Below are 12,194 nucleotides of genomic sequence, written 5' to 3' on the forward strand. Positions count from 1 at the left end.
TGTTACTCAGGTCTTTGTGTTCACAAGGCAAGCCTACCAAGGGAGCCAGCAAGAAGGCCATCACTCCAGCCCAACATTATACTGGTGTCAATAGTAACAGTAGGAAGAGGTGCCCAATGGTCGTTCACATAGGGCCTTCACATAGCAGAAACTTTGGAAGAGCAGTTTGTCACAGTGAATCTGACAGTGACCTCCGTACCCTGACCTCTGATTTCCCCATTATGACCCAGTTTAGGCTCCACTTTTAAAAGCTCATAGAAATATTTCATCACTCTAATTACAGGCGAGGCTCCCTCTGTCGTAAGAAGAGCTAGTGGAAAGGGGACAATTAACTAAGGCACGTAATTGAAGGGTATATAAATACATCCGGTGGCGGATGGAGCCATTCCTGTTGGATGCTCTTCCTAGTATCCAAGGGCAGTGATAGGAGTGCACTGCTTTTGGGCAGGAAGATGATGAACACTTCATTACTAAAACAGGAGTGAGGTATCCGTGGTCCAGGGAGGCTTCCGGTGCCTCCTGTGTGGACTGAGTCACACCCTCCCTTCCCTACCCAGGAGGCTTTCCACGCTGTGGCCCCATTTGGAAAGTCTGCTAATCATGAGCTAGGAGGGAACATTTGGAATAGAGACAGTGTGACTCCTGTCACTGAGTAGAACAATGAAGAGTTCAGAAATAGTAGTATCTGCTAGTGGAAAACCAATAAACATATAATTTTCAGGTAATTGCTATCATATAATTAGCTCTCTGCTTTTTCATATGCCCTGGCAGAAACAGAATTGGAGAGCCACTGGGACACAGTTTGCTACAGTACACCCCAGAGCAGAAAAGAAGTTTGTTGTTGGTGGTTCATTTTTCCTCCTCCCCCCTCAACAGAAATTAAGGGCCAAAGTTCCCCAAAGCCGGAGGCACCCAAGTTCACTTCTGGTTAGTGAGCAAGGCCCTAAGGTGATTAAAATCGGCTCAGAACCTATAGGTTGAGCATCTGGACTTCACTCAGCTCTTCAGTCGCCCAGGTGTCTGCTCCTCGTGCCTTCAGTGTCCTGTAGGATGATGGCGCTGAGCTCAATGGGGCAAAAAATGTGAAGTGAGGAAAACTCAGGTGTCACTACCAAGATGAATGGCAACCCCAAGCTCAGTTCTATCAGGCAAAAATCTGATCCCATAGTGTCAGCTTCTAGCTATCATAAGGGATCCAAAAATCAAGCAACTTTATAAGAAAAAGATTTATGTAGCTCACAATTTTGGAGGCTGGGAGTGCAAATGGCATGGTGTGGACTTTGAACCCATGTTGGATGGCCAAATGTGGGACATGAGCAGAGGGAAGATTACATACTTAGCCAGGAAGCAGAGAGGGAGGGTCAAGCATATTCATTTCACAGTAACTCTTTCCAACAACTACTGATGATGCACAGTAGATGGTGGATGACAGATGAAGGAGCGTGACCAGAGGAAGAAGATTAATTACATTTTGAGCCAGGAAGCAGAGAGGGAGGGATCAGTCTTGCTCATTTTCTGGCACTCTTCTCTCAAGAACTACCAATGGGTCCTGTAAGACCTACCTCACCATACTGACCTGAGGGCTTTCTACTAGGTACCATTTCTTGTGGGCTCTACCACCTCCCAATGCCACCACCCTGGGGACTGAGCCTCTAGTCACCTGAAGCCCAGGAGGACATTCAAACAATACCTAAATTAGAGCACTTAGCATTCATTTTATTTCTCTCCTTGGGCTTTTGTTGGGTTACAAATGAGGAGTATTGACATGAAGTTCATGGAAGATAACCAGAACACACTTAAGATCAGTGCTACAAACACGTGGCTAATAGATGGACATGGCAGAAAGGCCTATTGTTAGCAGTACCCTGTGTGTGCCGACTGGCTATCATTAGCTGTCTTTTACTTGCTCTTCAGTGTTGAGGGGTAACACTGGGACCTTGCATCATCAGTTACCAATGTTGAAAATAGAAAAATGTCAGCAATATATGAGAGAGTACCTACCAAGCAGACACACAGAGTGTGAGTACATTTGCAATATATCTGCAGTATTAAAATTTCATAGGGAAGGTGATGGGGTGCCGGAGTGCAAGAGAGAGCTATTCAGGGAAGCAGTAAAAGATAGAGAAACATTTTTCATGATTCTATGATTCTAAGAGTCCTGGTCTGAAGACTCCACAGGTCCATGACTAAAGCTTGCTCTGTGCATTGGCATCTACCCAATTCAGCAATGTCAGAGTGTGATTTTGGGGGAGGTTCCTTTGTCATCCTAAAAGGAGGAATGCATATACATATGAACCATCTTTTTAGAGGAAGAAAAGATGACCAGTTTGACCAGTGTCTTAATTTTCTTCCTTCTGAAAGCAGAGCCTGGGGTGGACTTGAGTGTCTTCATGGTGTCCTGGGATGCAGGAGAGAGGGGCAGGGCCAGTGAGACAGGGCAAGGGCAACAGCCAGTGAAAGAGTATGCTTTTGGAATGCTTACTGTCATGGAAGTGGGGGGGGGGAGAGGGGGACCTCCACCTTGTTGGAGTGTCTCATCAGCGGAGTAAGAAGCAATGGCTCTCAGGATGTTTGCTTTGAAGGGACCATTATGTTGGAGGGACAGGATCCAAGGGGGCACTGAATTGGTGTTCTCTGCCTGTTGTATCTCATGCCCAGAAGTCTGACTTGTGTGTGTTTCCACCTCCCTTGCCAGGTCACTTCTGGTTACATATGGGAGACTTTAGCAGGAGTTTGAGGAAAGGAGGTGTTATGTGGGACTTTTTCTGGAGAAACAAATATCTATTCACCCTAGAAAGGGAATCAAAGTAGTGATACTATCAAAGTCAAACTTGGTGAACCAATGAGTTTATTGGTGTTATTTCAGGAGTATGGATGAGGGGTTACTTATAGGATTAGGGATGACTCAAAGGCAGCTGCATCACCCATGCCCACCCCACATGGCTGATGACTCATGAAAGCTGCAACCTTTCTGCTCTCTGCATGACAAGGCAGGTTGCTCAACAAGTCAGCTGTTTGGAGAAGCCCCCACCCCACCCTAACAGGGGATTACTGCTTTCATAACTTTGGGATGGGAGAGACCTTGTGAATTTTCTTAGTTTTAGGAACTTTCTGACAGTTACCAGTTGTCTTCTCCTGGAGTCTCATGAATCTCTTCATTCCTTATTATTCAGACTATTTGAATTCAGAGAAAATTGCTACATGACAGGAAGAGAGCATACCCAGACATTTCTTGTCCTCCCTCTCCCTGTTGTCATGGCTGCCTTTGGCAGTAGCTACCTCTCTCCATTGCCACACAGCTCCTGTTAGGTGCTCCTTTCTTCCTGGGTCAACCTTACAGATTATAACTTCTCTCTGTCTTTTGCTCCATCCCTCCCACTGCTGCTGGACTCTGAGTGTCCTGTCATCCCTTCTTGACTCCAAACACTCTGCTCACGTTTCTTTTCTTTCTTTCTTTCTTTTTCTTTTTCTTTTTCTTTTCTTTTTTTTTTTTTTTTTTCTTTTCTATTTTCACCCTTTATTCGGAATACAGGGCAACATTAGTTTTGATAAACATGGTGATAAAGGTGTTGAAGTATGGCCTGAATTTGGAGAGTAAGTGGTTTTCCAGCTTGGGGGTAGGAGAAAAAACAGTTGCAAGACCATCTCCAAAGGAGAAGAGAACACATACTCAGTGAGTCACTGAAGGGTCTGGCTTCCACTCACTAAGGGCAAGCAGTGCAGTCCAGGCTAACCATCCATGATCTTCATCACAGCAAATCAGAGTCTCCAATTGTTCAAAGTAATTGTAGGTAAAGCAACTCCAGACTGACTTATTAATCAGTCTGGATAACTATGAAATGTCCCCCATCCCTGAGGTGGTAAAGTTCAGAGTGACTGTTGGAGCAGGGACCCTTTCATGTGCTCCCAGTTGTTATACAGTGCATAGAGACTGGTGAGTGTCAGTCCTGCCAGGCCACCGCGTGCTATTCCTCGAAGACCACCTGTACATTTATACAACATTCCTGTCATGGTTCCAGCTGCTACTGTGTTGAGGTCATCTTCTGCACCCCGTGTTTTCTCAATGATAACACCAAATGCACTATAGAGCAAAGCCAGAGAACCTAGAGTATTAGCCCAAAGTGCCCCTTGCCTAGTCACCATATTCAAAATCTGTACATTTCTTGGTTTTGGACCAGGCCATGTTCTGGGTTTCCTTCAATCCTAGCCGAAGACAATTCATTGCCCCAAATGCAGCCCCTGTCATGCAACATCCTCCAATGGTAAAGAAAGCTAGCTCAAATCGGCCTCGGGTTTTGTTAGCTCCAGTTGGCAAAATGAACTCATCAGTATCCTGAACAAGATATCGTGGATCCACATTTCAATATGGAGACAGGGGGTTCATCCCTGTCAGCGGAACACCGGCCAAATCCGCGTGCGAATAACCTGCTCCTCCCGCTCCGAAGAAGCCAGCTAACCCACCAGTGGTTTTGCTGCCTTGGCAGTTTAGTAAAACACTGTTGAAAGAAAGAAAGAGAAAGAGAAAACAAGTAAAAGGGGAAGGGAGGGGAGGGGAGGGGAGGAAAAGAGAAAAGAGGGGAAAGAAGGAGGATGGAAGGAAAGATGAACTTTAAGTTGAGAGTGGTGCTCAATTCGGCAGCACGTGGACTACAATTGGAAGGAGGTGAGAGTGTGGCTCACTGATGGTTCACCTAGCATATGTGAGGCCTTGAATTCAACCCTCAGCACTGAAGAAAAACAAATTTAGGAGACTAAGGTTTCCTGATGGCTCTGTGTGTGCAGTGCAGCTTTTCCCTAACACGGTCCCTTACTGCTGTCAGGCAATGGCTCTACAGAATCCAAGGGAGCCCTTCACCCTACCTCTAGGTCTGTTCACTTCCCCAAAGCTTCTGGCACAAACACCCCTAAGCCACAAGGAGCCCCCTTCTCCTCCTGAGCACTCAGGATTTATTTTTTTTTCCATTTGTTATTATTGTGTGTGTATGTGTTATGTGAGGGTGGCAAGCATGCTGTGGCATGCACATAGAGGTCAGAAAACAACTTTCTGGAGTTAATTCTCTCCTTTTGCCTTTATATTGGTTCCCGGGATCAAACTTTGGTTGTCAGGCTTGCACAGCAAGGACCTTTACCTGTTAAGCCATCTTGCTGGTCCAGTATTGAGGATTTGGCATCTAGATGTGTGCACTTTGTTCTCTAATTGCTTCATAGGTCTCTTTCTTTCTTCCTTTATTTTTTCCTTCCTTTCTTTTTTCCTTCATTTCCTTCCTCCCTTCCTTCCAATCTTTGTTTCTCTCCAGTACTGGAGATCAAATCCAGGGCCTTGTGCATGTTAGACAAGCTTTCTACCACACATCTACATCCCCAGTTTTGTTGTTTCTTATATTTCTAACGAAAGGAGAAATTATCCTGGGTCATGAACACATATCATTGTATGTACCAGGCTTTTTCTTTCAGGCCACCAACCAGCTCCCAAGTCATGACATGGAGACTTATTATTAGTTATGAATGCTCAACTTTAGCCTATGCTGTTTTGTTCTTTAACGTAAATTAGCCTGTTTCTCTTCTTTTACATTTTGCCTCTGGCTTTTTAACTTTCTTTCTGTATGTCCTACTCTGTGTCTGCCTGGCTGGCCCCAGGTGTCTTCCTTTCCTTCTCCCTCATTCCCTCCTCTTTTCATTTCTTCCTTCTCTCTCCAGCCTAGATTTCTCCTCCTACTTATTCTCTCTTCCCTCCAGCCCTGCCTATCTCTCTCCTGCCTAGTAATTGGCTGTTCAGCTTTTTATTAGCCCAATCAGGTGCTTTAGGCAGGCAAGGTGAAACAAATGCAACACATCTTTACATAATTAAAGTAATATTCCACAAAAAAATGCAGCATAAACACATGTAACACATCTTTAAGTTGTTAACAAAGGCAGTATGAATAAATGTAACATGCCTTTACATAATTAAAGTAATATTCCACAGCATAAACAAATGTAACACACCTTTGCCCAGTTAAAATACTATTCCACAACAATTATGTGCCTAGAACAAGAGCAAGTTTGTAGATATTACCAGTCTACTCAATAAACATCTGATGAGCACCTACTATGTGCTATGCTCAGTAATGGCCTTCAGGCATATAAAGATGATGCAGATAAATTTCAGAGTGTTGCAGAATTCAGAATCTAGGGAGGGTGAGATAATTCTCAACAGAATGTTCTTTATGAGAAGTGCTCAAAGGAAGTAATTACCCTGCATGCTTTGAAAGAGAAGAAGGGTTGGGGTCTGCTCTATACGTTACGGAATGAGAAGTTTCCAGAGAGGATGCCTTGGTGACAAGGAGTTAGTTACACGTGGAAGAAAGATGTGTGAAGTGGCAGGGCATTTGTGTTTAGTGGGTCATTTAGGGACGGTTGAGTGTATGATGGTGGAAAGCAGAACATTACAGAGATCATTCCCAGCCCTCTGAAGGTGAATCCTAGTTTTGCCTTTTCCTTTTATGCCGTTGGACACATTAACCTTGTAAAACAACATTTCCTCATGTCTAAAGTAGAAGGATATAGTGGCTGGTTGGTTCATCTGTTAAAAGTTTTGTCCAAGTATGACAGCCTGTGTTTAGAGCCCCAGCATCAATGACCACTCATGTGTAGTGTGGGTGTGAGGAAATCTTCAGGGATTTGTGTGTGTGTGTGTGTGTGTGTGTGTGTGTGTGTGTTGAGATGGTACATGCAAGTGCTCGTGTACTCATGTGATCAGTGTCTTCCTGTGCTTCCTAAGTAGCTCCAAGCTGCTGGCCTTGAACTAGTGGCATCTTCCTTAGCCTCAGGTGCTGGGTTTACAGGGATGTGACACCACAATCTGTACTAGGAAGACATTTTTATCGGTTTTCTGCTCAAACTTCTCTGCCCTTTTCTTTGCATTTGCATATCTATATTCCCACAGAAAATGGACTCATCTTTATCTTTTGACAGTTAATCTTCCAGACTGTGCCTGGAGTTGCCCTTTATATTCATGATTGCTTTACAAGATAGACCACATGTAAATAAGTGTGCATCAGTGAGGTAATTTATGAACCCTAAGAGGGAAAGGCATCAGCAGAGAAATGTCTTTATTGGAATTCCACAGCCTTCAGGAGGGTAGGGTAGAGAGTGTATGTCTGTTGCTGTATATCTCTCAGTTGAGTTCTTTCAGACTTAACTGTTTGAGCTACCAGGACAGTTCCCATCAGACCAGAGGCTGAGTGTGTAAGACAGAAATAATCAAGTTAGAAATCACCTCCAGTTTCCACACTAAACATGTGGAACTCAAGGCCCAGGGAAGAGGAGTGACTATGCAAGGTCACACAGCTTGGTAGATACCCTGCTTTCCTGAGTCTCGGGCCAGCACTCTTCCTACGTCATACTCCTGGCCCTACTTTCAACTGGGAAACTTGCTCACAGACTGACCTGTGTGCAGTCGCCCAGAGGTAAGACCTTGACCCCTAGTCCATTCGTATATGTGTATTGCACACCAAAGTTGTGGGGTACACCCTGGAGAGTGGACCTGAGTGGAGATAAGTGGACCTGGAAGGATTAGGTTAGATTAGGACCAAAGAGAGGAGGGAGTTCCAAGCACAACAAATATAGGTGAGGAAACAGGGTGGGTTTCAGAGGAGAGGTGGGGCTCAGGGTAGTGTGCAATGCAAGGATGATTGCCTAAGATCCTGGTCTGGGCTTCACCCCCTTGTTTGCCATTGAGAGCCAGGCTTTGCTGCCCTCACTAGAGCATATATCTCCTGAAGAATGACAGCTGGTCTCGGAGCTGTAAATCTTCTCCATACCTGGAGAAATCATGCTGTGTTATATTGTGTTATTATATTGTATTCCATTACATATTATTATGTTAGAGTCTCTTGTTTTATATTGTAATAACATTGCATCATAATACAACATTTTATTAGACTGTACACATACTGTATGTATACACACATATGTGTATATATATATATAATACAATACATTATAAATGTACACAGTATTTCTGAAGGAATAGGCAAGCTCACAGGCAAAGCAAAGCAACCTCTGACTGTCACCACTCTTTTTGTTTCCCTGGGGATATTCTGTTTTCACATTTGAAGAGCCAACATAAATTGTCAACCCAATCTTGTATGTAACATAGCTGTGTCAGAAATGATTTGGTGGCAGGCTCTAGGATAGGAACACTGCACAGGACCTTGGAGAAGTTATTTTTACCCTGGAGAGAAATTTGACTATTGCTGTTGTCTCCCCCACCCTCTGGAACCGAGAAGAAACAACAGGAAGTGAACTGCCCTCTCAGATTGACTAATTGTTCATAATTACTTTTATGACTTTTTTAGGTTGGTGTACAAAGCAGTGCGTTTCACTCCGGCACTTCATACCTGTGTCTCACTGTTCTCGTTTGTCCTCCTCCCCCAGACCCCCACCTAAGCCCCTCTCCCCTCCCCTGCATGGTTCCCCTTTGTCCCCCAGATGGGTCCTCCTTTTCCGTCACGTGTATTACACAACACTCTCCTCTCATCCCCTTAAGCTCTCTTCCCCACACTCGTGGCCCGCCTTCTAGTTTCATGACTTACACACAGGCACATATGTAGACGTACACTTTGATACATACACTTTATATATACAATTTTAATCTAGATTCATGTGAGAGAAAACGCAGGACTCACCTTTCTGAATCTGGCATACATTTTAACATTTTTGCAGTTTACTTTATGTGTTTGTTTTGCTCACATGGATGGATGTCTGTGCATCAGTTGCATGCCTGGTGCCATGGATGACCAGAATGTCTGATCACTTGGAACTGAACTTATAGAGGCTAGTGAGAAGCCATGGGAGTGCTGGGAATTGGACCTGGGTCCTTTGGAAGAAGACCACTGAGCCCTCTCTTCAGCTATCATGTGTTTCTGGATGATAGATAAACCATTATGACTGGGATAAGACAGAAACTCATGGACTTTCCCTGAGGCTGAGAATGTTCTCTCTCTCTCTCTCTCTCTCTCTCTCTCTCTCTCTCTCTCTCTCTCTCTCTCTCTGTCACACACACACACACACACACACACACACACACCATACCACTACCTCTGTAGCAACCAATTGTATTCCTTTTATTGGAGAACTGCTCTTCAGCTCATCAGTCCATCAAGTGGATTATTTGTTGGTAGGGATGCATTTTCACAAATCTCTAGAAATTAATCCCCTATTTGAAGTGCAGTTATCAAAGCCTTTTTCCTAGTCTTTATAGGCCATTTCTTCACTCTGGTGTTTTTGTTGTTGTTGTTGTTGTTGTGTGTGTGTGTGAGTGTGTGTGTGTGCACAGAAACTTTTTAATTTCCTATAAGCCCCTTTGTCAATGACTCAGATTATTGTCTATGCTTTGGGGTCCATTTCTGAAAGTCCTTGTCTGTGCCAACTCCTTGAAGTATTTTCCCCACCTTTTCTTCAAGCAGTTTAAAAGTCTGGGGACTTGTAATAAGACTTTAGAGTCATTTTGAATTGATATTTGTGCAGAACTAGAGATACGGATTTAGTTTCATTTTTCTGCAGGCAGATATGCAGTTTCCCTAATTCCTTAAAAACTATTTATTTTTCCTTAAAATTATTTATTTTTGCTGTTGTGGGTTCAACCTAGAGCCTTGAGTATGCTTGGTGGGCACTTTATTAGCCAAGGAGCCCACTCCTGGCTCCTGTTAGCAAAACCTTTATTTAGGAACACATGAGAGCTTCGAGAGAATTACCCGGTATATGAAGTACTTACTTAAAATGCTCATACTTTTGGACAATAATTAATATTTCTATGAATGTGTCCAAAATATAGGCTGAATATTGAATCTGGATGTCCATTTCAGTGTTGTTCATCATAGAGGAAATAGAGGACAATGAGAAACACTAGACATGTCAAGCATGAAGGTCACTGTAAATCATTTACAGAGCACCTAGCCTGTGAGACACTCCATACTCCTTTCAAGTGATGCTTACATGAGAGATTTTGTTTGGTTTGGGTTCAGTTTTTAATATTTTTTTTAAAAGAGGGCATCAGATCCCCTCAGGCAGGAGTTATGGGTAGATGGGACCACCCCAGTGTGGGTGCTGGGAACCAAACTCAGGTCAGCTGGGACGGCAGCAAGCTCTGCTGAGCTCTTTCCCACCCAGGCTTTTCAGAGTTTTGAGTCTCACTGTGTAGCCTAGACTGGATCAGCCTCCGGAGTGCTGGGAGTATAGACGTGGCCCACTGCCCTTGGCTTTATCTCGAGGTTTCTTCAGTCTGGTATGATGGTGCATGCCTGTAATCTCAGCACTAAGGAGGCTGAGGCAAGAGGACTGTACACCTCAGTCTGTGCTACATGGTAAATCCTAGATTATACAAGAAGGGCCTGCCTGTCTCAAAAAAAAAAAAAAAAAAAAAAAAAAAGTTTTAAACTACACATGTCCATGTGGTTTGTTTATCCCTAAATACTTCAGTATGTTTTTTCTAAAAACAAAGCCTTTTTATATAATAATACCAAAATCAGGAAATGGGCAATGATATGATTCCATTAGTGAATTCTCACAGACAAAAACATATTGCCACTGTCTCCCAAATAACCTTCACAGCAAGAGGGAAACTGTATTTGTTAGTATGTCTTCCTATTTGTTGACCCCACTATGAAATCCAGGATCAGACACAGCTCTGGGTCACTGGGTCTTTTTGGTACCCAGGAGCTTCTCACTCCTTTCTCCTTCTGTGTCTTCATCATTTGACGTGTTTTGGAGCTACGGGACAGAAGCAGGGCCTTGCACATGTGAAGCAGGGTGAGCACCTTATGCTCTGTCATCAAGCCTCATCCCCAGCTGTATCTCTCTCTCTCTCTCTCTCTCTCTCTCTCTCTCTCTCTCTGTGTGTGTGTGTGTGTGTGTGTGTGTGTGTGTGTGTGTGTGTAGGGCATCAAATCTCCTGGAGCTGGAGTTACAGGCAGTTGTGAACTGCTCAGTGTGGGTAGTGGGAATCAAATCCAGGTCCTAAGGAAGAGCAGCAAATGTACTTAACCACAGAGCCATCTCTCCAGTCAGCTCCCATCTAGGAAATCTGACTAGCACAGGACATATATTCAGTAGAAAGTCCATCAAGTTGGACTTACCATTTGTGTTTCCTCATGATTAGATTCCAGGGATGCATTCTTGTCAGGAATGTGAGCAAGGAAATGGTGTGTCCTTGTCAAGTCACAGGGTTCATAACTCCAATTACTTGCTTAGGGTGGTTGGTGGCTTCCAGGTTTCTTCACTGTAAATTTATTTATTTCCTTGAATAACCAATAAAGGTCTTATAGTGAGATGCTTTGAGATTATTAATCATGCTGTGTCTTGTGAAGTATGTGTGTGTGCACACGCGCGCGTGCACACACACATAGGAGCAAACCCAAACCCAAGGCCTTATGCATGCCACACATACTTTCTTCTAATGAAAGCGTGTTACTTTTTTTCTCACTAGTTTAGAATTGTTGATGATTTAAGCTTGACTTTTCTTTGTTTAAACACTTATTTATCTTTAATTATATGTATGTGTGTGAGTATATGCACATGAGTGTGGGTGCTTTCAGAGGCCAGAAGAGGGTGTCAGATACTTCTGGAGCTGTGAGTCTGCAGTCATGGGTACTGGGAACTGAACCCAGGTCCTCTATGAGAGCAGCGGGTGCTCTGAACTGCCCAGCAGTCTCTTCAGTTCCTTTCCTTCCTTCCTTTCTCCCTCCCCCTCCGTCTCCCTCCCTTTCTTTCTTTTTTCTTTGTATACCAAAACAGGATCTCAGGTAGCACATGCCTTTAATCCTAGTGCTTCAGAATTTGCAGCCAGCCTAATCTGCACTGAGAATTCCAGGACAGCCAGGGCTACATAGAAAGACCCTTTCTCAAAACTAAACAAAAACAAAACCCAGGATCTCATGTAGCTCAGGCTGGCCTCAAACTCACTATGCAGACAAAGCTGGCCTTGATCTCCTGATCCTCCTGCCTCTACCTCTAAAGTGCTGGAATTAAAGGTGTGCACCACCACACCTGATTCCAAATGGTGATTTAAAAAAATTCTATCAGTTACCTATAGTCTGCTCTATGGAAAACTCTCTTTCTCTCCTTCCCTCCCTTCCCCCCTCCCTTTTTCCTTTCCCTCCCCTTTCTGTCCCTTTTTCCTTTCCCTCCCCTTTCTGTCCCTCACTCCTCCCCCC

At 43.9% G+C, this 12,194-nt stretch overlaps 1 pseudogene; it reads right to left on the minus strand.

Moving 5' to 3' along the window:
* Positions 1 to 3,578: 3,578 nt before the first annotated feature.
* LOC127231691 (mitochondrial import inner membrane translocase subunit Tim23-like) lies at positions 3,579 to 11,134 on the minus strand (annotated as a pseudogene).
* Between the last annotated feature and the right edge of the window lie 1,060 nt (positions 11,135 to 12,194).

This window comes from Phodopus roborovskii, unplaced genomic scaffold (genome assembly GCF_943737965.1).
Source record: "Phodopus roborovskii unplaced genomic scaffold, PHOROB, whole genome shotgun sequence".
Classification (NCBI taxonomy): domain Eukaryota; kingdom Metazoa; phylum Chordata; class Mammalia; order Rodentia; family Cricetidae; genus Phodopus; species Phodopus roborovskii.